We start from the raw sequence: 25,065 nt of genomic DNA, 5'->3' as shown, positions 1-25,065 counted from the left end.
CTCGATGAAGAGAACATTACCAATTCTGAAAGTTCTCACTGTATTTTAAAGAAATTGGAAATGGAAATACGAATGATGTATTCTGGTTTGAGAGATGACGTCAACAAAGAATTGCAGCTGGTACATTCCCACTCAGAGTAAATGAACATCGTTAAGTAAAAAGATGGGCAAATGCATGCACATTTATAGGTCTTAAGTTAAAATATATTTAAGGAAGATACGTCTAAGTGTTTCTGACTCAGTGCTTTAACCCACTTTTTCAATTAGTTGTAGTTCCAGCTATTTTACTTTTCTTCCTTTTCAAGAGCTGCTTATCATCAAATGACACATGCACTGATAGCCTTACTAGTCGTATAGAACTAGACTCTCCCCCTCTATTTTCCAAAGAAAGTGTCTCAGCAAGGAGTATGATAGCTACATGACGTCCAAAACCACATTACCCAATTTTCTAAAGGATTTCCTTTCAGAAACCATTTTTCTTCTCTCTATGGGGAGGGGAGGGAAAGCCTCTTCTTAGTTTGTTGCAGATGATGACAAACCTAGCTACCTTAGGTTCCAGTTTATGAATCACTCAAGAGAAGACATTTGATGATATCATGACAATTTCTATGCAGAAAGTTCGCTACATAAATAAAGAAGAAAGAGTTTTAGTAGCTATAGTATGTATCATAATGCAATTTTTTATGTTTTTCCAGAGCTTTCCATGAAGCACCAGCTTGCCTTTGACTAAGCTGCTATTTTTTCTCCAGACTGTTGATATGAAGGTTCACACCTATCCTGCGTGTGGCTTGAGGCCTGAAATTGATGAAAAGGGATAGAGATGGCCTCATGTGAAAAGTCCCAACCCATGGTCATCAGTATTATTACATTTTATGAGCACCTCAACTATGGCAAAGGGTATTTTTATTTGATAAGATTAGAGTTCTCCTAACAGGATAGTAGACCCAAAAAACATAGTGTCCCGTCACGCTAAGCAAGTTTGAAAGCTTAAAAACTTATCTAGTTTAAAAACTTATCTAGTTACTACATAGGAGCAACTTAGAAATAGCTTATTCTCAATTCTTATTGAAAACAAACTGTGTTGAAAATGCTACAATCCAATCTAATTTTGGCAAATTAGTGCTTTGACCTGAATTTATATTATATTAAAAATTATTAAGACATAAAAAGGCTTTGTGAGGGGAAAAAAATGGTCATGACTCCTAACAATTACAGAGTTCCACAAAACATATGCAAACAAACCTCTGAAAGCCTTGACTAGCCTATCGATTCTGGGCCCATTACACCAGTCCCTGCTCTGTAAACTGTTATCCTGCTGAGACTCTCCTTTCTTCACCTTTTTGTGGGGAGGTTGGGTTGAGGTGGGGGAAGGTCTCAGTCCCTACTGTATCCTGATAATTTGATTAACAAAAATGACCTCCTGATGCAAAAGAAGTGAAAAATTTTCAGATTTAGATTACTAGAGAAAAGAAGGAGATTATCAAAGATCTAAATAATGCAACCAGTAGCAAAACATCCGAGTAAATCATACTCAGCCAGCTAAATTAGATAGCCCTGTCCATATACAATTACACTGTTTGGCTCCCATGACAGCCTTTAAATGTGACGTGTTATTTGACATGTTTGCAATTAGGGCTTAGAAAAAAAAATCAATTTTTTTCTATTCCACTTAAAATAAAAAATGTACTGTTTTCCAATGAAATGTACCTTTTTTAAATCCAAGACCGACAAAAAAGTAATACCAGAACAAACATATCACAGCTGCATTATGAAGATAGACATTTAAAGTCCAATTTTATTAGATTTTATGAAAGGGCAGAACCTAGAAGTAATTACCAGCATGTTGTATTTACTTTCACATCATTATCCTCATTCACTTTGCACCTAGACTTTGAACAGCCAGCGAGGTAGACAGTAACTCGTGGTTCTGGGCAAGCTTCTGATGAAGCTCTGTGAGATTGTATCTGCTGGCAACGCGCAGGGGGCATGATGCTCTTCTTCAGCCTGAGACCCATTAAGGACCAGAGAAAGTTCTTCTCCATGCCTCTACCCTCTGTTTCCTTTAGTGTTGGTTTCAAACCTCTCTGAATAAGCCATACACGTTGGATGTGGACAAATATTCCAAGGTGAGATTCTTAACTGAATAAAATACTTCCAACTTATTGTCATTTTCCCTTCTCTCAGTCCCTTAGTGTTTCTCGTATCCTCTTAAAATCTATAAACATTTGATTATTTTCTCTTTCAGGAAGATATTTTGACTTTTATCATACATTGCCCCATCATTACATATCATATATATATAATAATAACAGAAGAATAGCAATAACAATAGCAACAATAAACTAACATTCTTTGTGCAGATTTTATGCACTAGGAACTACTCTAAGGGAGCATATGAATTGTCTCAACTGATCTTCGCAGTGACTCTATAATTATTAACACCAGTAAATATATCTGCCCTTATGAATAGAGTAAGGGATCCTGTCAATAATTCCTAAGTAAATCGTTATAATTCTTCTAAGTCGCTTTAATTCAAGTCAGGGGCATATGATATTTTTAAAAACTGAGATGGATTTTGGGTAAAACAACTCAAGTGTTATAGTAAGTAGAATAATGCCCATTCACCCCCAGACATTCACATCTTAATTCCCAGGACCTGTAAATCTTGCACGGCAAAAGAGACTTTGCAGAAGCGATTAAGTTAAGGATTTTGAGATAGGAAAACTGTCTTAGATTAACTGGGTAACCGGAAATTACAAGAGTCCTTATAAGAAGGTGGCAGGACTATCAGAATAGAAGAAAGACTGAAAGATACCATGCTGCTGGCTTAGAAGACTGAAGAAGGGGTATGAACTAAAGAATGCAGGTAATCCCTAGAATCTGGAAAAGGCAAAGAAATAGATTTTCCTCTATAGCCTCTGAAAGAAAAACAGCCCTGCTGACACCTTGATTTTAGGCCAGTGAAACCCATTTTGGAGTTCTGACTTCTAGAACTGTAAGATAATAAATGTGTGTTGCTTTAAGCTACTAAATTTGTTACAGCAGCAATAGGAAACTAATACAAGCATGAATCTTGATATAATGTATTAAGTGTTATTATAAGCTGTGAAGAAATGGGGCCCCAGAGGAGGATTTTGGAGGAGTCAGGTGAGAGCTAGTCAACTGTCAAGTTAGAAGAACACCATCCACACAAGATCACCCTCACTTCGACAACAATTCTAAGTTCATTAGTTCCACAAATCACCTTCATAATTCTCTAGGACTTGATAATTCTCTAGGACTCACAGAACTCACTGAGAGCTGTTACACTCATGGTTGCAGTTTACTGTGGGGGAAAGGATACATACAGATTAAGGTCAGCCAAGAGAGCAAGCCCATAGGGCAGAGTCTGGGGTTGTACCAAATGCAGAGTTCTCATTGTTCTCTCTCTGCTGAGTCGTGGGCAAGCTTACTTTCCTGGCATTGATGTGTGACAGTATTGATGTGTGGCATGGAGTATTGCCAAGTAGGGAGGCTCATCCAAACCTTGGCAGAGTTTTTACAGGGGCTCCATTATGTAGGCATGATTGATCGAATGCTCATGTGGTTGATCTCAGTTTCTAAGTCAAGTGATACTGTATCACTCAAAGCCTCCACTCTGCCTTCTAGTGGTGGTCTTTCTGGTCAGTCCCCACTCTAAATACTATCTGGTGTGGCATCCCTGACCCTAAATCACGATCTTAGACTACCTGGCATGACCTAAGACCCCTAGGTATGACACTTACAAAGGCCCAGAGACTGCCTCCCAGAAACCAGGGCAAAGGCCAGAACTTCTCTTTGGTCAAGGCTAAATTCTTTACTACATGCACACCAAGTTGGGTTTAAAGGGTGAGCAGGATGGTTCCCACTGGAGGAAAGGAAGAGAAGGGCATTCTAGACATAGAAAACAACATGAGCAAAGGCACAAATGTTTGTGGCATTTCTAAAGTAAAAGCCAGTAATTGAGTGCAATTTGAACACAGATTACTGAGCACTGGATGATGGGAGTGGCTGGAGAGAACCCTGATTCTAAAGGCCTTATGCCGTATTAAGGAGTTTTGTATCAAGGACAAAGGATTTTTGGAAGAATTTTCAGAAGAGAGCGCTTTGAACAAAAAATCCTTTTGTAATGTCACTTCCCACTTTGTTTTATGAGTGTATGCTTTCTCTCTTGGCTTTATGTTTAATAGGGTAATTTGTATTTATAAGAAAGGAAGAAATTATCTTTTTCTATAACAATGCTGACAACAGAGTTAGACAATCTACCCGGACTAGACCAGGCCAAGTCCTAAGGTGCATGATGGAAACTCCAGCAGGGGTGGCAGCAGAACTACTTCTTCTGACTTCTTTTCATCATCTGGAAAATGCAATATAAATGGTAGAAAACCCAGTGATGCTGGGACAGAGATGGCCTATAAGTAGACTTGTGGAAAATAACCCAATCAGCACGTCTCGACTTAAAATTAGTTACTTAATCTTTGTTTTATTTCCTACAGAGGTTTCCTGCTATAATGCTGTGATGATCAAGACTCAGAGACGATCAAAAACTCATAGTCTTGGTTCAGGCTGCTGTAACAAAAGACCCCAGACTGGGGTGGCTTAAATAATAGACATTTTTTCTTCCTCACAGTTCTGGAGCCTGGAAGTCCCAGATCAAGATGCTGGCAGATTTGGTTCTTGCTGAGGGCCCATTTCCTAGGTCGCAGATAGCTATCTTCTTGCTGAATCTTCACATGGTAGAGAAAAAGAGATCTGTTGTCTCTTCCTCTCCTTATAAGGACACTAATCCCTTCATGGGGCTCCACCCTCAGGACCTCATTTAAACCAAATTGCTTCCGAAAGGCCCCATGCCCTAATATCATCACACTGGGGGTTAGGGCTTCACCATATGAATTTGGGGGGTACACAAACGTTCAGTCCCTAACACTCACCATTTTCCTCCATTCAGTGTAGAAGGGCCCAGGGGGCGTCCCACACAAAGGAACCCTATTGTCTGTTATTTCCTTAACGATGGGGTTGTTTCTAAACAAAAGCTAACTTGGGAGCATCTTTCAATTGAGAAAAATTATATTTTTTATATTTATATGAATTGTGTATAAACTTATATTTTATATTTCTGTAGAAAGGACTGAAGGATTGCAGTGCCTAAAAACATGGTTTAAATACTTGGTTCATCTGTGTAGGACCTTGTGCATGTCTTCTAATTTTAACCTGTAAAGTGGGAAGAGCAATGATTTTTTTTTTTCGAGGGGGCACTTACTTCACAGAGTTTTGTGAGGACCAAGGAATACTGGGATATTTGGAAACAATTGTACGCATGTGAATTTTCTGTATTACGTATCACATTGCCTTCATTTTCTGGAAGGTTTCTGGGCCTGTGGAAACTGTTCAAAGACCCCGCAGTTAATGAGTTCTGCTCCCTGAAAAGCCTTTGGGAAAACAAAGGCTTCTAAGACCTGGGGCTAGTATTCTCAAGAACCTAATGATCCAGTTGATGAGAGAAGTTAACTAGGCACAAAGATAACTCCAGAAATAGGTTCCTAGATTTAGCGAATAAAAATACTGGATTTTCAGTTAAATTTGAATTTCAGATAAACAATAAATGACTTTCTTTAGTATGTCCCAATGTTATATAAAACATATATGAAAAAATCATTTGTTGTTTATCTGAAATTCAGATTTAACTGGGTGTCCTGGATTTTATTTGACAAGCATATTCTTAAGCCAATTGAGAATAAGAGCTCTCGTGGGATTCAAAAGAGAAGATGCGTCAATAGTTTCTCAAGGAAATAGATGCTGAGGCAGTTAGGAGAGCAAAAGATTTATTTATAGTAAGACCTGTGAAAGGAAAAGGGAGGACACTGGATTAAACAGGGGAGCCATCGGAAGGTGATGCTGATCTGAAAAATCTTTGCCAGCACAGCCAAGAACTCTGAACAAAGAGTGCTCACTGGAGGAAGCCGCCTTGCGTAGAAATGGTCAGGCTTTTGTACCACCAAGCTCTTCACTCTCCTCCCAGCTCCAACCCAAAGCAGCTTCCTTCTTGGCCAGTCACTGATGCTAAGAATTCTATCATTAAAAAGCCATTGCCATCCAATGACAGAGAATTGGTTAAATTTCCTACCTTTTTATAATGACATGCTATGCTTTTATTAAATATGTGTAAAAAAATTGTTGACAAAAGATAGGCCAGAACTCAGGTTGCAAAACAGTATATTGAGTAGAATCATGTTTTGTTAACGATGACACACAAATATGTACAAATATGTGTACACACACACACACACACACACACACACACACACACACATTGGGCTGGAGAGCAGAACACAGAGAGACACTGATACGATAGGCACTAAAATTTTAACAATAATTACCTCTGAATGGTAGGATTGTGGGAGATTTTTATTGTTTGTTATTTTTTTTTAGATTTTTCTACAATTGTGTTATTTTTATATTACAAAGACTATTTATAATTTTTTAGAAGCCACTGTTAACACTTCTTGGCCTTTCCTTCCCTTCTCATGAGAAGTAAATATTTTTCTATACAATATTTTTCTTGTTATATTCAAGACATAGTTGGAACTCGCCACAGCAAACGATGTCACCCTTTACTTCTTTCTACTGGAAAAAGTGATCTAAACAATTTCCTGGGATTCTCCTTTTTAGAACTCTATATATCACTGTAGTGACAGCGGGCAAACTTGATAAATGCTGGTGGTCGCAACGGAGACCATCTTTGCCTTTTTTTTGTCCCCTATAGGAGAGGAAAGGAAACATTACTGCCATCTTCCTCCTAGTTTAGCATTTAGTCACTTGTTTGTTCTGGGGAGAAAAGCAGCACTTTGGTAATAAGACACTTTGATTTTTGTCAAGAAATCTTTTAGATTAAAAAGGTAGGTGTGTAATTTAAAGGCTTATAAAAGTTTTATTTATCAGGGATGTGGAGGGCTAGTTCATAAAATATGAAAACATTTACACTTACATTGGAGATATGCCGTAGTTTTCTTAGACCATATAAACTACTGCCGTCAGCAACATTATAAGATGGAATTAAATACTGTTGAGGAGAGAAGAGAGAAAATAAGATCTTATTTGGTTCGGATGTTTGAAGTCACTTATTTGATACCATGAATCCTGTGATTTTTTTTTTTCTCTCATTTCAGGCAGAAGACACAAATACAACAAAATTGAAAAGACAAAAGTTAAGGGGATTCAGAAAATGCCTGAGTCACTCATGAATGATGTTTTCATTGGAGAAATCAGTAAAAGAAAACTAAAGGTCTTTTAAAAGCTAAAGAAATCTGCTTCTCTTCTTTATCCCTGGCAGAGAAAGCTATGTCCTCCTAGAGGTCCAAAGAGAAAGCTCTTAAACTGTCTACTTCTGATTCTCTACTGACACCAGGTTGACAATCGTTATGGTTTCCAATCATAATATCCAAATTTGACGGTAAAAGTTTGGATGTTTATTCAATTCTGCACACGTACTATATATCAGGCTCTGCGGTGTTGAGGGTATGAACTATGACATGCTTGCATTGGAGGAGGAGTAGGTGGGTAAGAGGGTCAGATCACATAATTGCTGAGGTTCTTTCCAGATTTAAAGTTCCATATAACATAATTTCCTCACAGAGATCAGCATTGAAAGGTAGCAAAAATCAAAGAAAGGTAATGGTTTAGCCAAATATAAAGAAAACAGTGAGTGGAAGGACAAAGAGAAAACCATCTACTCATCCTGGGGGAAGAGACACTGGGAAGACATTGTGGGGGAAGAAATTGCTTAGCTGAGTCTTACAGGACAAGGAGAAAGTGGACCGAGGAGAGCAGAAGGAGCACATGCAGAAGGGCCCTGCAGCCATGGAAGGGTCCTTGGTGAGCCTGGGGATCCGGAAAAGCCTTGAAATAGTAAAGAGGGGTCTGCCAGAGTGATCACCTTGGGAGTGGAGGTGGAGGAGGAGTGGATGTAGATAGCACAGCAAATGAGGCAATCTGGGGAGCCAGTGAAGGGTTTCAGCAAAAGGGTAGCTTGATCAGATTCGAATTTTAGAAAATGACTGACAGCAGCTCAGGGAATAAGCTTGAGGCTGCGGGTTGCTGGAGAGGGCAGAGCTAGAACAAGGAGAGAAACAGAGGCTTAGGCTGATGGCCTGAGCTGAGGCTATGGGGACAAAAGGAGGAGCTAGGTTACCGATCCATTTACAAGGCAAAATCAGAAGAACTGGATAACAAATCAAGTGGGCTTAGATGAGGGTTGCGTGGTGGAGTAAGGTAGAATTCTAGGTTGACTCCCTGGTTTCTGGATTAAGCAACTGAAGGATAATGTCACTCACTGAGGTAAAGAAGAAAGGGAGAGCCTATTTGGAAGGCAAGAAAGACAATGCTTTTGGTTTTGAACATGCTGACTTTCAGATCATATTTTTCAGAAATAGTCTCAACTTTATGTCACATACCACATGCTCTTATTTCAATGTGACTTTGAGATGTTCTCCACTAAGAGATTAGGTTCCTTCCCCCCTGTAACTGAGTGGACCTTTGTAACTACCATGACTAATAGAATATGATGAAATTTATGCTGTATGGCTCTAAGGCTGTATTGTAAAGATTCCATGCATTTCTACCTTCCTCTCTTGGGATGCTTACTCTTGGAACACAGCTGCCATATTGTGCAGATATCCAAAGTGGCACCATATGGACAGACTTCATGGAGAGGCCCTGTGCAGGTCTTTTGTCCAACAGCCCAGCTAAGGTCCCAGCCAATAGGAACATCAACCACCAGAAGTATGAGTGAAGGTATATCCGGATGATTCCAGGTCCAAACTTTCAAATTGACCCAATGTTGAATCTTCCCAGGTGAACTCCCTAATAGTACATTACAGATTAGCTATCCATGTTGTGACCTTTTTGAATCCTGACCCACAGACTCTGTGAGCCTCATAAAATGATCGTTTTGCTATACAGCAATCGTACCTGGAACAGGAAACGTGGCCAGTGAACTTTTGACTATGTGTACTGGAGCTCATAGTAGGGGTCTGGGTATCATAGGCAGATACATTATAACTGAAGTTACAGATATAGTGGCCATCCTAGGAAGTGTCTTAAGCAGACAAGAAGGGTGGGTCTGAGATGTAAGATTATACATATATTTAAGAAGTTCTTAAAAGAAGCATGCAGAAGAAGCTAAGAATAATACTGGTCAGGGATCAGACAGGAAACTACAAATAACGAAGTATTTCAAGTAGAGATTTAGGTGCTTACAAAATTATTGGAAAGGCTAGGGCACCTGCTACTAGCTCCTAGATTCACTGCCATAGCTGTGGTACAGAATCAGAGAGCTGCCATCACCACCCAGAGGACAGGGATCTGCAGAAATCCGTTTCCAACCTCAGTGACCCACCTCAACATTGAGGTGGGGGAACATGGAGGCTGCTGCAAAAACTCTTCTCGTGCAGCCCCCATCTCTGCCGCCACTGTGGGGGTGGGCGGAGAAGAAGAACTTCCACTTTCCAAATTCAATTCATCCCCCTGCATCCAGAGTGCGAATTTTCTCTAGAACTTTGGAGCAAGGGACTATAAAAAAAATGTATGGCAGGCTTCTCCTAGAAGAGAGCATAATAGGAGGGTGAGAATGAATGTTGGTGACAAAAATCAAAACAAACTGAAGCAAAATACAACCCAATGACTTTCCAAAGAAATGGTGCAGAATAGAGTGTATTTCTAAAGTCAAGGCAGGAAGATCAATTGAAGGATGGAGGGCAGTGGATTTCAGAGTCCATCCATCCTGAGTTCAGATCTCCAGTTCAGTCCTTTACTTACGTGGCTCACCACACTTCCAGGCTTCTGTTTCCTCAGCTGTCAAATGGGGATAAAAATAACAGCATCGCAGCGTTGTTGGGAGAACTGAAAATAATTGGGTGCTGGATGTTGAGCGCAGAGATTGGAACATGGAAGCAGACGTAAACGATTGCTTTTCTTATTCCTACCTAAGGGGGGCAGTGAGGCACGACTCAATCCAGCAGTGGGAAGGCCCCTGCCCATAGCCGAATTTCCATCTACCAATTAGGCAAACCCACTGGTGGAGCAGAAACTTCCTGAGTGGCGCTTTGTCAGACTTTATGCAACAGCCCTCGATTTAACACCACTCGTTTGGAGAGCTTTAGATAAAACGTAGCTAGTCTTGGAGAGTTAGTTTCAACATATACTTTGAAGGGGGAAAGAAAGTGGGCCCAAATAAGAGAAAGCTGCTAAGAGCCTAGTTTTACAGCAGCTGATACCAAACTGCAGGGCTCAGAGCCGACTCCACCATCCTTACATTGTAAGTTGGTTCTGGTCCTAGGAGAGGCTCGCTTAGCTTCAAATGGCTTGTGAATGCCAGTCTGTCTCCACTTCTACCTGGGTTATTTCCATGGCTAAATTATAATCCAAAACATGGAACAGTCTCTGAGCCTCCGTTTCCTCACTTATATACTAGAAAAAAGTGCTGCGAAGATGAAATGAAATTGGTAAATGATGAGAACTGCCATTTATGGACACATCTACATCAGGTGTTGTGCTAAATGCTTTATAGACATTGACTTAATTTAATTCTCAGAATAATCCTATGAGGATTTGTTATCTCTAATTTATAGATAGGAAACTGAGGTTGAAAGAGATTAAGTACATAACTTGCCCCAAGTCACACAAATACTAAATGTGCTGCAGAGGCAAGATCTGAATCCCTGCTGATGGAAGGGTCCAGCACAGGGCCTAGCATGCAGGAAGTGTTCAGGATACAAAAAATGTTATTTTTTACTAGTCCAGCCCACCCCCTAATTTGATAGACCCCAAAATGATTCATGAAGAGCGACTTTCCAAGGGGCCAGGCTGGGGTTGAAACTTAAATCTCCCGGTTCTGCATCTAGAGCTTTTTACCTTAACCTAAATCGTCCTCTCTGTATCAAATCCCTTTCCAGGAAGACTCACTTGAAGCCTTGCTAGGCTGGCCAGGAAGGATCACATGTGCATGACAACAGCGCTCTCTGCTGGCTCCTAGGAGAACTGAAAGGGGCCATCTGGCAATTAACTCATTGTTGGTGGTTTCTTTGAGATCAGACTTTCTATCTCAGCAGCCCTTGATTACCGCCCCACTCCATCTCCTTTTTCTTTTTTCTTTTCTTTTTCACTTGAAGCCTTGCTAGGCTGGCCAGGAAGGATCACATGTGCATGACAACAGCGCTCTCTGCTGGCTCCTAGGAGAACTGAAAGGGGCCATCTGGCAATTAACTCATTGCTGGTGGTTTCTTTGAGATCAGACTTTCTATCTCAGCAGCCCTTGATTACCGCCCAAGTCCATCTCCTTTTTCTTTTTTCTTTTCTTTTCTTTTTTTTTTAAATGGCCACCCTTGTGTCCTCGTGTCTTCTATTTACATTTACTAGAAAGTTATTCTTGGTCCTTGAAAACCTTGTTGACCCTGCCCAGAGGTGGGGGTAGACCCAGTTTGAGGGGGCTTCTCTGGTTTTCCAGGAGTGCTCCTCTAAGATTCTAGCAAACTCTCACTATTCCCCCACCCCCTCACTGAGAATCACTACCTGGGTGAGGACTGTAACCCATGCCTTAAACTTTGGGTGTGCTGGTGAATTAGACAGTGAAAGAAGTGCAAACATACAAAGAGACGTGTTTATGGTGAAGTCCCTATCGTCCCAATGCTGCTGACGTCATGTGGGAAAACCAGCTGAGCATACACCACCGCATTTCACTCCAGCCTAGGCTTTTGTGCTTCTACATACACCAAGTAACCGAATGGTGAGGAATACATTCTACAGGGAAGAACATAGGGTCTCTCAGCATCTAACTCCAGAGGTCAAATAGACAGTGTTTGGAGACCATACATATGTCCTTACTAATATTTTGAGTGACCATTGGCGTTTCTAAATGGTGAACACATTGATATTCACATTCCCTCTCTCACTGAGGCTTTCAGGAGCCGTTGCATGGTGCCTGCCAGTCAGGAAGCAGGTAATAAAGAATTGCCAGAACAAGAAGCAAAACAAAGTCATTACATTCCCAAGACCAGCACAAGCTCTCTAATCTCCTAAATTCCTTCTAGAGATTAGGCATTGTCAGGCTTTTGGAATGAGAATCGGATTGCCAGGCATTCCATTCCCAGAGCCAATCACCTGCCCTGTGTAATGCTGGAACTCATCAGCCTTCTCCTGGCATCAGAAACAAACTTGTTATTTTAAATATCCTTCCCTTCAATCCTCCTGCAATTACCAAGAGAGTTTGCTTTTCTGCCCTTTATTTTCAAATTAGAGAAAATTTGCCAAAAGTTTTCCTTGATAGCTCTCTTCCTGAAAAAGAGAGAAGATGGGGCTCCTGGGACGAAAGGAACTCAATTACAGCACTGACAGAATCTGCCAATACCGGCCCAGATGAGGTTTTCTGTCTTATTTAGGTGATGTGTTCACCTGTGGGGACCAGCCAAAGTCCCCGTAATGTATACAATTCAACAGGAGTTTCTGTTATGACCTCAAGGCTGACTGTATTTGTACAATCATTTCATTTAAAGAGGTCAACTGGTTAAAAGCACAGACTAAGGCAGTTCTGGGCCTATATTCACATCAGTCACCCATTCACGAGGCAGTCTTGGATAATGTGTTAACTTCTATGAGTTCTTTACATCTAAAACGAGGATAACAGAATCTCACCTGGCAGCTCTTGGGAGGGTTATAGAAAATAATGTATAGAAAAATGTTGGTCACTGTGTCTAGCAGTGAATCAATGCACTCATTTAGTCAACAAAAATTGAGTAGCTACTATGTACCAGGCACTGATTCATATTCTTGGGATTCAGCAGTGAATGAAACAGCAAACTCCCTGTTCTCAGAGGGCCCAGTTGGAGGAGATAGATGGTAACGTTGTAGGATATCATATATCTGGAGTTATGTGCTGCGAAGAAAAATAAAGCAGAGTAAGAGCTAGACAGTGATGGGTACTATTTTTGACAGAAGGAAAGCTTCTTCTTCCTCCTTCTTCCTTCTTCTTCCTCCTACTTCTTCCTTCCTCTTCCTTCCTTCCTTCCTCCTCCTCCTTCTCCTCCTCCTTCTTCGACAGGGAAGGCTTCTCTGAGAAATGGCATTTGGGAAGAGACCTTAGTGAAGCTTAGGCAACAATCCCTGGGAATACCCATGGGAAGAGTGTTCCAAACAGAAAGATCAGTAAATGCTAGGCTCTAAAGCTGACATGCATTTGGACTCTGGGGCAGTAGCAGGTGAGCGTGGCTGGAGTTAGGGGCAAGGCAGGGAGTCAGAGAGGTGGGAGGCCATGGGAAAAACCAACCAATGGGGAGGTAAACGCGTGCAGGCCACAGCACCAGACAAGGCCACTGTAGTGTTTTTCTTCCTTGACTCCTCATCTGCCTTTCTGTGCACCTGGCATAGTCATAGGTGGGCATCAATATCTAACAGCAATCTTGAAAATTATCCCATTTCTTGACCATCATTTGACCTCTCCTCCACTGAAGAGGACTTAAAGACTCATGAGAACTGGAACTTGGGATATCTGTTTTAGAGAAGGCCCTTGAATAAACTCCATCCTAGCATTCATTCTGCCTTCTGTATTCAGGAATGTTATTAATATTGTTGTTATTAATATTAAATGCTTCCTCGGAACAGCTTATGTTATTGCCCAGGAAGGTTTTATAATTATATATTTGAAAAACCCACTGACTAGCCTTTGAGAAAATAACCTAGATTGTTTGCTTATCCAGCAACCATGGAGGCCATGTTTAGCTTTCCCAGGAACAAAAACTTAAGTTATTGATTGCCTGTTTCCTTCAGTACACAGAAGTATTTTATTTTCAAACTTGAGAAATATCACAAAGCAGAAAGTCTTCCAGAAAATGTAAACCTGTCTATCAAGAATGTGTTTGATGACATGAAACAGACTGATGAAGCTATAGGAATTATCTTCTCTTAATCAGAAGTGGAATCTTGTTGTGGAAGGTATTTAAATTTAACCCCTATGTGTGTTGTGTAGGCATATATATGTGTATGTACACACACATATGTGTGCACATATATATATATACACGCACATGATATATGTGCACACATATGGGGTTAAATTTAAATACCTTCCAAAACAAGATTCCACTTCTGATTAAGAGAAGATAATTCTCTTATATATGTGCGTGTATATATATACTGATTCTAACAAATAGAAAAGCAAGGAGATGTCGCTTCTAAGACTAGTTTACAAAAAGACTACAGCTCTGTCTTGGGCACTTTCTTATTCTCTTGTTGCCTCTGAGGGAAGCCAGCTGCCCAGTGGAGAGTCCCACTTGGTAAGGAATTAATGTCTTCAACCAACAGCCAGCAAGGACCTGAGGCCCCTGAGTGAGTCTGGAAGCTGGCTCTCCCCCAGTCACACTGCAAGATGGTTAAAGCCTCAGGAAACAGCTCAATTTCAGCCTGTTGCAGACAGTGAGCCGAGCCACCCAGCTGAGCTGTGCCTGGATTCCTGACTCATAGAACCTGTGCGATAATATTTGCTCTTTTAAGTCACTAAGCTTTCTAATAATTTGTTGTTCAGTATTAGAGAACTAATAAATAGCTCATAGATAAAATTTTGGTTCAAAGAAATACTTTGGGAATATAATGCTTACTAAAAGCAGCAATGCTTGCATTACGAAATGACTCCATAAGTGTAAGCTCAGACTAAAGGCCTAGGTTGTTTTACCACTATAGAGACCAAAAAACAAGGAAATAGTCAAAGCATTTTCAGCTGAAATAGTAAAACAAATGCTTTAGAATCCTTTCTACTAGTATTCACCGCTCTGAAATAAATTAAAACGCAATTGAAGAGGACATTAAATTCAGCACACACTGACACGTATTTTGCATGCCTGTTGGGGCACTAGGTACAGAAGGTGCACATGGCCCCGCCTTTAGTAGCCTTCATTTGAGTTCACAGTTGTCGCACCAGATGTCTCCATAGTGTTAATATCAAAAGTTAATAGTCCTGGAGAAATTCCTGATTCTCTCTAAGGAAATTTCTACAATTTGAATTATAACTTTATCAATTATGGCTATTGGCATTTGCTCTTATAAAAGTCAGACGAGCAAGGCGAAGAGCCATGAATTGGGTCTAAAATACGGATCTGAAGCAAAATAAGGATTGAGATATCATCCCTCCCATTTACCTGAAAAATTCTACCGAGTGAAAAGGAGTTATAAATGTTGTTTAAGACTTTAGAGCTAAGTAGTTATATGGGACTATAGAGAATGGTTTACTCCAGTGCAGGCACCATTGATAAACAGCTGGAGGTAAAACAAAAAATATCTCCAGAAGTATTGAAATGGCGGCAATGCAAATAGCTCTGTTTATGGAGGGAAAAGTGCTGCAGATAAACATATAAATAAACCAAAAATAGGAAGCACTGACATTCGTGAGTAGTTCTCACATAAAGTGACCTGGACTTCTGCAAATTTTATTTACTTAGCTAAATGTGAATGCAGTATTGCTAAGGCTTATCTAAAGAGTTAAGAAGCAAATGAGACTAGAATTAAACCAGACGTGCTGCCTAGAGTACCTTTAAAACTTGCTTTTGGAGTCATAAAAATTGGAAATCCAATGATCTAATAACTACGGAAAACCAAAGCTCATAATAAATATTTGTTTATCTGTAGTTTCAGCTCCTACTCTGTGATATACGTACACATACATTGTCAGTAGTCACACAGATTTGTTCCTTTAGAGAACTCCATTACTTTCCCGTATCATTGACTGATCTGTAGTGTCCTTCTTCCTCTCTAAACTACGAAACCCCTAATAGGAGCAAAAGTTATCTTTTCAATCCAACTAGCCCAACTTGGCATGTGCTCTTTTCTATTTTTTGAACTATGAATCTGCAAAAATATTTTCACCATGAAGCCTTTTATATAAAGCTCTAGGTTCTTAGAGGATATATCTAAAATATATAAAAGATTAAAATTAAGAGGTAAATGTGAATCAACAAGTCATTTTGGAATAGTAAAAAACATTGTCATCAGAGCCCTGATAGTTTTATGAGAAATCTTATCAAATACACCTTTGAAAAACTATGGCAGAGCAAAAAGAAAAATGGAAAGCTTCTCACGTCATACCATGAGGCTGGACAGAATTTCTGACATCGAACTGGAGAAAAGAGTAAAACAAAGAAGCAAAAACAACAATAAAACTAAAACCAAACAGTTCCTACCACTTTCATCTTCTCACCTTCCTGAGCTCTTGGTTTACTGCCTCAGAGCTTAGGGCTGTCATAGATCTCATCGGTGGGATGAGCCAGCTTTGGGGTTTGGTGGTCCACTTGGTGGGTGGTGGTGATGAAAAGGAAGGGGATCAGAGCTCAGAGGATCACCTCTGGCCATCAAAGAAAATGAGGTATTGTTTTAACGGGGAGCATTGTCTCTGCCAGAAAAAGAATTCAACTACTGATAGACAGAGCCCCCTCTCTCCAACAGGAATTAGTCCAGAACACCAAATAAGTGTTTTTCATGAAGATTTGCATTTTTTTACATTAGCACTAAATTTTACTTCGGGCTAAGGAGGGCCTTGATGTTTTAGCAATCTGACAACAGGAAGGTCATATTAGATTTGTGGAATAGTAGCAAGAACACTGAACAAGGAGCAGAGGCCTGGTTGGAGTCGTAACTACATCCCTTACTAGCTCTCAGACCCTTAAGAAGTCTTTTAACATCTGGGGCCCCAACTCTTTATCTATAAACAGGAGACTACGTTAACTCATGTAATGCCGAGAATCAAATAGGACAACAGAACAAGACTTTAGAAAGTGCACCTGGGTTAGACTTTCAGTAGGTCATTGTCATTGGATTTGTTTGTATTTACGTTCATCTAACTGGGTGATGATAATGCGTTAGGATTTCTACGTGCTCTAGTTCTTTGGGGATCATTGTGATGTTTATGGCATAACCACTTGAAGTGTAGAAACGCTTCAGTATTAACCGAGAGTATACCATCATGGTGGAACTGAAGCCACTGCACTGAACCACTGCCAAAGATCCATTGAGTTTGGCTTGAACCACACCTTTGCCTTCAACTTTATGTATTTTACAACTGTTGCTTTCGCACTCAAGACTTTCACTCTCAGAAGAAATGCACGCATTCCAAAATTGAAATTTTGTGATCACACATTCTGGATATTGCGAAAATGAAACATGCACAAAAGATATAGCCACGGGCAATTTGACACATGCCTCAAGACGTTGCCAAACATGTTTATGTGCAATTGGAGTTTCACATTCAAAATTAACATCAAGCAAACCATCTGTTTACAAGAAAGAATTTTTTAGACACCTGTGCCATTTTAAATACGGGAGCTTCCACTGGAGACCCTTACAATGATCAGATCCCTTTCCTCAGCGTTTTAACTGAGGTTGACTAGACCAGAGTGAATTGTGGTACCTTTCAGGTCCATCGACCAGCAGCATCTACCGATGAAAGGCTCATTTCTTAATGGGCTGTCCTTGGGAAGGCGAGATGGTATATGCTGAATGAGAGTAGGGGAAGTGATCTCACACCTTTGGCCAGAGCTTTCTAGATCAAAGGTTAATGCTTGACCGAAAATGGGCTAGATGCTCTGTGTGGAGAAACTGGAATTGAGGCACAGGGACAGCCAGGACCTTGAGTTCCGAGGACATGTGGAATTGTTTTAGGCAGATATTTTTCTACATACACAGTGAAACAGATAAATCTAATATAGAGAAAAGGGACAAGCAGATGTACAGAAAGAATAATGACAGTCCATTTAGCAAGACTGTAAAAATCAGGGGGTAGATTGAGGTTGCTTTGGTTCCTAACCATTTGCTGTCCTTATTTTCAGGCCTTCCAGAAGGCCTGATGCTTCCTACCCTTGAATTCTGCAAAAGATTATTTTTTAGCTTTTTATTTTATTATTAGTTTTAAGTATACAGTACATTGGTTAGACGTTTACACGGTTTGTGAGACAATCCCCCGATTACTTTACCTTCCCACTGGCTCTACACATGGCCATTACATTACTGCTGACTGCATTCCCTGTGCCGAACTCCCTATCCCCGTGATGATCTATCAACTACTCATTTGTACTTCTTTAAAAATTCACCCCTTTCTTTCAGCTCCCTAACCTCCCTCCCCTCTGCAAAAGATTTTTGAATTTTTCCAGTATAATTTCCCCCTTCCACCTTAGACTAGATTGACCGGGGTTTTGTTATATTCAACCAAATAACCCCTGACTAGGACAAGTGGTAAGCAGAACATCGTAAGGGGAAGAACTAATGAACTAATTACTGCCTTGGTCCGTTAGTGTAGTGTTTGAGTCCTGCTCTCGCAAACCTGTCTTCTCAGATGGGCTACCCCATGACGTGGCAGGGATCAGCCTTTCTTCCTGGGTGTGGGCTCTGTGCTGAGGAAACCAGGTAATCACAAATCTGTCATTCATTAATCAATTCGATAAATATTCTCATAGTAACACACTGTGAGAGGCATTGGTGATGTCTAGATTAATAAAATCAAGTCTCTCCTCTCTAAGAGCTCAGTGTCCATAGGCTATATATCTTCTTTAATCAGATCGTGAATCAAGAGAAAATTCTATTTTCGTTCTATTGATTTTTAAGAATACTTTTCCCTCCCATTGTGTAGAACACATTCTAATGAGAGGCTTTAAGAAAGTCTAAAATTCAGAAATTAGGTAGTCAGTTATTTTTTAAAAAGATGTCTGATGGTACAAGTATAGTTTCACATATGTTATTTATATAGAATGTTTTGATATTTAAAATCCAGCTTGAAGTTTTATGGCAAAATATCCTACGGATTAATTCTTCCCTTTGCCTTGGCTATGTTCATTTTCTTTTCTCAAAAAAAAAAAAAAAAATTATCTAGTGTTGCTTTTGTGTTTCTGTCAAGAATCCCAAGATCTGGCACAGGAGCTGTGGAAACTCTGTATATCGGTGTCTTTAACTCAGAAAGCAGCGTTTTTCCTCAGACTTCAGGTGCTGAGGATCTGGGCAGAGGGAGGAGATTGGCCTCATAACAACCTCCTTGGATTGTACATACTGGTAAAGCTGCTTCTTATCATTTAGAAACAAGCAAGGAACAATGCGGGGAAGAGTGAGGAGGAGGAAAAAGTAGAGGAAGGGGAAGCGTCAGCAGCAGAAGAAATTAAACCAAAACAAAGGGTTCTACCCCAGGTTGTTTTCCTCCAGGCTCTGCACTTTGCTGAGTTCCTTGCAGGAAGAGAAGAGCCTGTGATATCTAAAGCTCTGTCTCCCTCTGGTGACCACTCTTACTATCTCTGGACTCCTGCACCTGCTGTGGCCATCCTTGTTTTTCTGACAAGTGGAAGCCTCCATTGACAAACATGCTCTTTCCTTTTTTTCCGATGGGATCTCTAGTTGGTGTGGCCATGTCATTATGGAGTAAATGGCAAGTGTCCCCAGGTCTGACAGCCTGCGCTTGAATTCCAGCTCTGCTTCCTACTCTGAAGCTGCCATAGCATTACTGAAACTCTGCGCCCGTTTCCTCATCTGTAAAAGGAGGATGTGAGCTGCATGAACCAGACGTGGTTGTGAGGAGTGAACAAGATACTTCCCATAAGCACTGGCACTGTGCCTGGCAGAGAGCACAAGCTGCTGTAGTTCTGGGATCCGTGAAGACACTTTTGTCCTTAGGAAACATGGCTTTTCCAACATGCCAACAACATCTGCAAAGGAGTCATTAGCTATGAAAGGAATTCCTTGCAGGAATTCACAGCTCATATTTTCAAATCAGATCCTAGAAGATACAAAGCACACACAAAATATAAAAAAATTCCCCAGATCCTGGGCACCAGAAGAATTTAGAAATGTCTCTTTCAGGGAGATTCTGCTTGACTCTTTGGGTCAAATCTTGATTCCACCACTTTTTAGCTGTTTGACTTTGTGTCAGTAATTGGCTTTTCTGAGCCTTAGTCTCTCCCTCTGTAAAATGGGAGTAAATCACTCCCTACCCCTACAGTGTTCTTGGGGCAGCTAGTAAATGGGAGCATCCACAGGAAGCACCTAGTAAACACGGTGCAGAGGAAGCCCTCAGACTATGTTACATATTATCACCTCCACTCCAAGCTGAGCTTTTGAGTTTCTGAAGAAGGTTGAGATCAGTATCAAGGGAGATAACGGTAAATTCTGAAGCAATGGGGTTAGCAAAAAGGAAACCTGCTTTCCTTTCAATATGTGGTTTTCAGAATTAGCTGCATATTGAAATTGCTGGGAGAGCTTTAAAAAAATGTCAAAACCCGGGCTCCACCCTCTGAAGTTCTAATGTAACTGGTCTGGGGTGTGTCCTGACACTGAGGCTTCATAAAAGCTCCCAGATGATGGTAATGTGCAGCAAAGGCTGGGAACCACTGCCTTAGGAGTGCCTTTTACACACCTGCATGATGTTAGAATGTTTTTTTTTTTGAACCTTCATGCAAAATCTGCTAAGGTATACAACCTATAAAGCAACTTAAGAGCAGTATTTTTGAAATCAGAGGAGCTTGACTGGGTTTCAAGGATCAGAAGAATAATAGGAAGGGACATCTAAGTCCCACCAGGCATTTTTGTACATTGTGACACCCTTTAAGGTCGTAAACCTGTCCCCATTCTGTTTGAAATCTCCTTCACTTACGCAGGGTGTAGAAGTCCTCTGCCATCTCTTGGAGATTTGAAACCTGCACACATGAACCCAAGTCAACAGCCAACACTGAGGGAAGCTGTAAAGGGGAAGAGTCTTTTGTGAAAAGATATGAAGGAACTCTCAGGGTGGGGTGGAGGTCACCAGGAAGAAAAACGCCTTGATATTTGTAGCAAGGGACTTGAGAGGGGAGCCACTGGTGTTCTATGTGTACGAGCCCAGAGCCCATTTGGGAATAACTTAGGGTTAGGCAGTGGCTGTCACCCAGCCCTCAGAGATGAGCCTCTTGGGTGAATGGAAGTTTGAGGGGAATACAGCAAGCACACTTACTATGTGACCCTGGCATGCCAACTAACGTCTCTATGCTTTAGTTTTCCCATCTGTGACATAGCAATAATAATAGCACTCATTTCACAGAGTTGTTGAAAAGCTTAAATAATCGATATCAAGTGTTTTAAATAGTTTTAAATGTTTAGGACATGCTGAGAAACATATTCGGCATTAGTATTTTCATTATTTCTGATTCAGCTCAGAAAAAACAATTTTAGGTCCTAAAAAAGCAAAATTTTATTAAAACGAAAGTGACTACAATGAAAGAGGGTATACAACACAACTAAGAGAGTGATTTTTGGTTTGGTTAGAATTCTTATACCCGAGCAGTGAGGATCCTTCCTTTAAACTTCGGCGGTGGAAAGAGGTAGTGGCTGAAATCAAGCTAGGAAAAGAATGCCAGTGTCAGCCCAAAGCCAGCTGCTGTCCCCCAGAGTGACAGCAGGGATTGCTGAGGGAAAAATGCAGGCAGAGCTACCACCTTTGTGCCTCTCAGAACTTTATGCGCCACAAGGAAAAGGCTCCGATTGCCTAAGATAGGAATTTATTTCTAGCAATTTTGTAGTAGGGGTGAGTAAAAATGACTGTCTTCATTGTTAGGCCTTGTAGCGTCTTTTTCCACAAAAGTGGGTCTGAGTAATGATCAGCTGGTCCCCAGCTGTTCCCTTAAACACGAGGCCTATTAAACCTGTAGGCAAAGTGATTGCTCCCATTGCACCATCTCTGGAGGCAATTCTGCTGCACAAAGGGGTGTGTGCACAAAGGGGTGTGTGCACAAATCCTCAAGAGCGACTCCAGAGGTCTTGGGAGCTTTGGGAATGTGAGATAAGATGAAGCCCTGCAGAGGAGGCCCAGGCCCTCAGCATTTGCTGTGACAAACCCACAGACTCTATGACTTTTCTCCCATTGCCCTGAGGCCCCTGACCAGAGTCAGACAGGATGGTTAGATATTTGGTCAAAAGTGTTACAGTAACCAATACAGATCAAATTAAGCAATGATTTAAGAGTTAATAAATTCCCCAGATCGCTTCCATCCAGAGAAGAGTTCAGAAAAGGTGAGAACCAGATTCAAAGTGCAGCATGATCAGAAAACAGGCTGTTTCAGGGTCTGTGTTAATGAGGACATCATATGATGTTTTCTCAGAAAAGGATTTTCAGTAGGCTTCAAAGTTTTTAAAATTAATTAACATTTTACATTCGGCATCCCACGAATTTCACATCTGCCACTGATTTTCTTACTAATTGGAAAAGCTGTTGGTGGAGGAATTGTTAGATGTTTGCACAGTACAAATTAGGGCATAATTAGAAGGCAGGGTGTATGCTAATGAGTAGCGAGGCTGGTAAGCCAGTGTTTACACTAACAGAAGAAGCTTCCTTTTCAGGGTTCTTTGAGCTCATTTCTATCAGAATCTTGTCTGAGTGTCGGTACAAATCTCTTTTGATAGTTGAGTAGGAGTTATTTGAAACTATGCAGCTTTCAGAGAGAAGACTTGCCCTCTGAAAGTCTTTTAGCCTCAAAATCCCATGGAGCATATTGCAGCCACGCAATACCTATTCACAAGTGTAATCAAGTGAGACCTAGTACCACTCTCATTATTATCTGACAGTTTTTTGCATCTTAAGCGATCTCTTCTTTTTGTGGACTCTCCAGCCTGGCCGTCATGGACAGCAAAGCAGGGGCCACGATGACCATTATGTGATCCAGTGTAGTTCTTACCGTTACGACTTTATGATCTTACTTATGCACTGAAGACAGTCTGCTGATTCAGTTTAGAACAAAGAAGGAGCATGAGCTCTTTGACTCACGCACAGTACTTTGACATAGAAGGTAAGAAGTGAAATGTAAGGCATTTCACTTGTCTATCAGACAGTAACTCTCTTATTGAAGAAATAAAACATGCACTGAAAGCAAATACAAGATAGGATATGAGTGGTGGTCAAAATGAGGTCTCTGTGGGGGTTTCTGAAGCCAGAGCCTCCATCTCAGCCTCAGAAGGTAGCAGTGACATTGATGAGACCCTGTAGCCCCTGATGCATTGAATCTTATGAGATCCCTACTTCCATATGGTTCTAGTCCTTTTGTGGAAGGAAATCGCCATGCTTAGGCAGTCAGAGGCCATGGCCTGTGGGTCCCAGATGATACCAGCATGTCGTTAATTACAACTATTGCCATTTCCTCCTCATGGGGAATCCTTGTTCACTGTCAGCCAGACAATCCCACAGCCATCTGCAACCTTCATAGAAATGTCATGATTCTCTAAGCTAGTGAGCCTTCCCTCTACTTTGTAGCTTTAGCCATACTCACGACCAAGTTTTTTGGTCCCACCTTGGTTAGGAAGTTCTCAGAGATCACCTTGGCCTGTTTATCTATGTCAAGTGGGTCTATACCAATATTTCATATACCTGGCCATTTCTTAGGGCCTGGGGTTGCATATTTAAAGCCCGCAAAGGCCAGTGAGGTACCACAAATGATTACGGAGACACACAAACCTGAGGGCACAGGCTCCTTCCACAGAAAGCAGCCACCACGTGGCTCCAGTCATATGCAGATGTGGTCTGGGCATTGGCAGACCTTTCTGATTTCTCAAGGGAAGCTGGAACACTGGATTTGTATTGGAAATTTGCCAACTTTGGAAATGTTAACAAATTAAAAATCTTCAAGTCAAACAAAATAACACGCACACAACAACTCGTTCTATATTTGTTCTACATGTGGCCGAGAGAAAATCTGCCCCAGGCTGATGATCCCAGTCTCAATAGATATAAACAAACAGAAAGTGCCAGTAGAATTTACAGACGGGTGATTTTGACACGAGCTAGAAGAGTCATAGAAGACGGCAAGAGAAAGGACCGTAACAGTTTTGCTGCTCTGGACCAAAGATATGATCTCTGGTCTCCTGTTTATTATTCATTTTTGTCATTCTAGAATTGGGGATTTTTTGAAAATTATGGGTTTTAATTTTGAAAATATTCTGTTAATATAGTGCCATATTAAGTCTCTATGTCCCTAGAAGTCTGTTCCTGTCAGTTCATGCATGCTATTTTATGATGTAATATGTTGGGAAAGAGGTAAATAAATCCCTCAGGCAAAACTCAATTTTAAAAAATCAGGAATCCTAACACTTATCATTTAAAAAATCTAATAGAGTAACATTCTGCTAAAAAAACATTTACTCTCCAAAGACATAGCTGCAGCTGAATGTTGCCTTAAGGAACTTGAAATGCCTCATTTTTACCAAGAACTTGTATATGAAATCAGATTTCACAGACAGTTATGAAATGTTCCTTTGTGTATGACAGTGAAGTGCTGCTTCTGTAATAACATGCATCTTTTTTTGTCTAACATTTTTAAGGGTAAAAATTGATTTTAAATTTTATAATAGTCACAATTACATCTTAGAGAAAAGGAGTTTCTTTTCCTGGTTCATTTTTTATATTCTTTTTCATTTTTTAAAATTAATTTACCTACATCGAAATTCACCGGGCTTTGCATACAGAAGAGTTCTATGAGTTTTGACAAACATATACAGTTTGGGTAATAGCTGGTGCACTGTTTTGATGTTGGAAGTAAAATATAAGAATCTCAAACCTAGATTCATTAATTGCTTCAATTTATTCTGTTCACTCATTCAACCACTTCAGCTCCTATTTACGTACCTGGCATCGAAATATAAAGGAGCACAGACATGGCCCCTGCCTTCAAGGAGCTTTCTGTTCTGTAGAGGGACCAGACTCCTAAAAGTGAAAATGCAGTAAGATAATTGCTGTAAAGGACATCTGCCCAGACATCACTCCCACTTATCTAACTAACGTAATCTGATCCTCTTATCAGTACCAGATCCACTGCTGAGGGTTGAAAGCGCAACTGTGGGCAACTGAGCCCCAGGCCAGCTCATAGGCCAGCAGAGGCAGGCTCGGTGAAGCAACTAGATACAGGGAGGCGAGTGCTCTGCTGGGGAAAGACAGCACCGGGGGGCCTGGACAAAGCTATATCTTACACTAGGGGCAGAGGGAAAAGTGTGTTGGCTCTTATTGAATTCCCTGTGCAATTC

The sequence above is a fragment of the Pteropus alecto genome, unplaced genomic scaffold (assembly GCF_000325575.1).
Source record: "Pteropus alecto unplaced genomic scaffold, ASM32557v1 scaffold20, whole genome shotgun sequence".
NCBI lineage: Eukaryota > Metazoa > Chordata > Mammalia > Chiroptera > Pteropodidae > Pteropus > Pteropus alecto.
Note: the sequence above shows the minus strand (reverse complement) of the source record.